Source organism: Amblyomma mixtum, chromosome 8, assembly GCF_055824585.1.
Source record: "Amblyomma mixtum isolate Tamu chromosome 8, ASM5582458v1, whole genome shotgun sequence".
Classification (NCBI taxonomy): Eukaryota; Metazoa; Arthropoda; class Arachnida; order Ixodida; family Ixodidae; genus Amblyomma; species Amblyomma mixtum.
In genome coordinates, this window is record NC_143019.1 from 21158309 (window position 1) to 21161997 (window position 3689).

Sequence of the window (3689 nt, forward strand, 5' to 3'; positions counted from 1 at the left end):
CTCTGTCCTGCAATCATAAAACATTATGATCCTAACACGCATCGATGATGCCTGCAATGTGGAGAGGCCTGTAATATCTTCCACATGGTCAGCTGTGATATATTCCACATGGTGTGGGGATATACTCAAAATTCCCACCTCCCTCCTTCTCCTATCCCTTCCCGATAGGCATGGGAGACTGCCCTCCTCAACTGCTCCTCGCTCGTGTCCCAAAGGGCTCTGGTGAAATGGGCGCGAGACGGGGCCTCTTCATGCGGTGTCCCGGACTAGGGACGCCGACCATGTAGCGGGGCCACTGTGTGGCTCCCAAACTCTATTCCACCAAATAAAAGTTTTCACCACCACCACCTGGCAAGACGGCCAGATGGGTCTTTTGGCGCGAAAAGCTAGGAAAACACACGGTAGTTTGTCACAACGTCAAAAGGACGGCCATAAAAATATAGCCTGTATTTGATAAGGGCCCAGGCGATTTCCGAAAACTTCTTTTTTCTGTCTCGGAGAAATTCGATTTGGCTTTCGTAAGTGCTACTTGTCTAGGGAAAAACTCATTAATTGATTCCAGATTTGTGGTGGACGCTGCGACAACCACCCATCGTCTTTTTTGCAGTATAACGTTTTCTGCCAAACGAAACAAAATTGCTCCAAACTGCGGTTCAGCAAACTTCGTGTGTACAGTGAGCATTGTGGACATTTCTCTCTTTCTTCTTTCACTCCCACCTTCCTCCCTCCCCTTACGGCACGGTCGGTGTGTCACCGATATGTGCGACAATTACTGCGCCATTTCCTTCCTTCAAAAATCAATTTTCCATTTCCAAAGTGCCAGTCGGGGAATAGCAGAGAGCGAATCGAACTTAAAGCGCAGCAGAGATTAGATAAAAAAGAAAGCTTTTATTGCAGCGTAGAATCGTGCAAGGTATAAGCATGGTTAAACGCTGAAAAAGCGGCAGCAATGGAAGTGGAAAAGGGGACGGTAAAAAACATTTTTTAATACAGACGTGAGTGGGTGCTAACAAGAAAGAGTAAGTTGAACGAACTAGCTCGGCCTAACTAACCGATCGCGGTACGTCACCAGGAAGAAAGAAAAAAGTTTGAACCTGGCGCATGAAGAAACATAGGCATACAATTATATGTGCTTGAAACGCGGAGACTATATCATGAACTTAAGCACATTTTCATACTGCACAGAACACACGCTAAATTAGAATACTAAGTTCAATACCGAAATTATTCAATCGCAATGAGAATTCCTATTGCTTAATAGGGAGTTTTAGAATAGGGGGCCCCAACGCTTGGGGGCCCCAAGGAAATAGCGGGCCCCAGCGCTACGTACGAGTGCGCCGGTGAGCTTTAGAATAGAGGTCTCCCCTACGCAGCGGAGCCAGGCTTGCGTTTATCGATCGCAGCGCCACTACGGCAAACAAAAAAGATACTCTTGAAAGAGATTTTAAAATATGCGTTTGTTTTGTCATAAGAAACTGGTATTATCGCAGACACACAATTTAAGAGTAAAAAACTGTAGCAAGTGTGTGTTTTTAAACAGCTCTTTTTTTGGTTTTAAAGTCGATGCAAAATCGGTCACTCTTAGCCAACTCAAGTCTAGCGTAGCTCGGCGGTATCTCATGCCTGGATCTTTTCGTTCTGCGAGCCGTCGGTTGTGGTTTGGGCTAGTTCTCCAACGACATCATGCCGAAATTACACCGAAGCCGCGCCAGTGTGCTCTGTGACCAACTTTTGTATTTGGATTTAAGCTGGGCGGAGCTCGAAGACCTTTTTCTTGGACATCGGCTGCGGTCCGCACGAGCGCCGCGACGATACAAATCGAGCGCCGGGCTGCTGAATACAGATGCTGTGGAAGAAGAAGAGTTCCGACGAATGTTCCGCTTTCAAAAGGAACATGTCGATATTTTGAAATGTGCACTAGGAATTCCAGACTTCCTTGAGAGCAGCCAAGGTGTGCGCGTCACGGGGAAAGAAGCCCTGCTGATGGGACTGCGGCGCCTTGCCTACCCGAACCGATGGTGGGATTTGGAGCCCATCTTCGGCCGACACTGCTCTGCCATGTCCAGAATTGTTTCAAAACTATTCTCTCACATCGAGGAGAACTTCGGCCGCCTCCTTGACGACATGACTTCACATGAATGGCTGAACGTTGATGCCCTCGAGGATTACGCAAACGTGAGTTCGGCGGAACATTTCACTGGAGTTTTTATGACATCGGGAGTTAACTGCCATGCCAACCAGTTTGTCATTGAAAACTGGTCGAGGTAGGAGCGAATCGAGAGTAAACGAGATTGTTTGTTTTGTTGCATGCGAAATCAAGGTAGTACAACTTGTTGCCATTATGCATTTGTAGTTATTCTCCTGACAGCGCTAACCTCCTTGTCCGTGGTTCAGTGACATTGCAGCTAATTTTTTTATATTACGTACCAACCTTTTAAACTGTTATATTTTGTTGTATCGTCACACAGCGTGTTCCTTTTCATGCAGGCTGTACACAACAAGGGTGCCCCGCTCACAAACTGCTGGGGTTTTGTGGATGGGACTGCAAGACCAATTTGTCGACCGTCCATGACATCTACTTTTCGGGCCACAAGCGAGTGCATGCCGTGAAGTACCAGGCAGTCATGTGCGCAAATGGCATCATCTGCGAGCTTGATGGTCCCTTCCCTGGGCACAGGCATGATGCTGGTGGGTTCGAGCTGCATCCACTTCATTCTGTACTCGAATAAGCGCTAATATATTGTCCTGCTCTCACATTTCGTAATGAGTGATAGCACAGCTGGTAGGTATAAAATCTCCCTATACTGTGGAAATCACATTAATTTCATTTTTAATATGCATGTATGCCAAGTACTCGGAAGAGGGCTGAGTTGGTCTGGGTGGTTCATCTCAATACAATGGAACAGTACTAGCAGATGGGAAGGGTTTTCCGCCTCCGTTCTTCTGTTATTCGTGTCAACCTTTTGGCTACAGCCATGTGCCGGGCTCGTCTTATGTTCAGAGTCGACAGCTCACCTGTCTCTCTTCTCTTCTGTCCAATCTGTCAGTGCTGGTCTATTATGCCAAGTATGTATGTCTTCATACTATTATTATGTACAGTACAGGCCTCCATTGCAATCACTGGCAGACAGCATTCAAGCTATGTACACATATGTGCATGAAGGGTAATAAGTTTGCAATAAAAAAGAAATGGACATGTCGGCACTGCACGGTGGTAGTTGCAAAAAGTTTCACTGATAGCTAAAAACATGCTTTAAAACTTCAGTGCCAAACTGATATAATCGCCTTGAAAATCACACAAACCTAAATCACATGACCTAATAATGACCATATGCATCATGTCTTTTACAGGGATGCTGCGAGAAAGTGGACTCTATGAAAAACTGGAGAGGCTGGTGCAGGGTCGCGACTACACCATATACGGGGACCCAGCGTATCCTCTGCGGCCTTTGCCCATGCGTCCATACGCTGGTTCATCTTTAACTCGGCAACAGCAGCGGTTTAATGCCGGAATGAGCACGGTTCGACAAGCTGTCGAGTGGGGTTTTGGGAAAACTGTGAGTCTGTGGGCATTTCTAGACTTCAAAAAAAAAAAAAAAAAAAAATTCTGCTCCAGAACGTGCCGCAGATGTACCGAGTGGCAACCATCCTTTCAAACTGCCACACGTGCATCTATGGCAGTCAAGTAG

General features: G+C 46.5%; 1 pseudogene; it reads left to right on the plus strand.

The window, feature by feature from the left end:
- The first annotated feature begins 1683 nt into the window (after positions 1-1683).
- Positions 1684-3689, plus strand: LOC149331635 (uncharacterized; annotated as a pseudogene).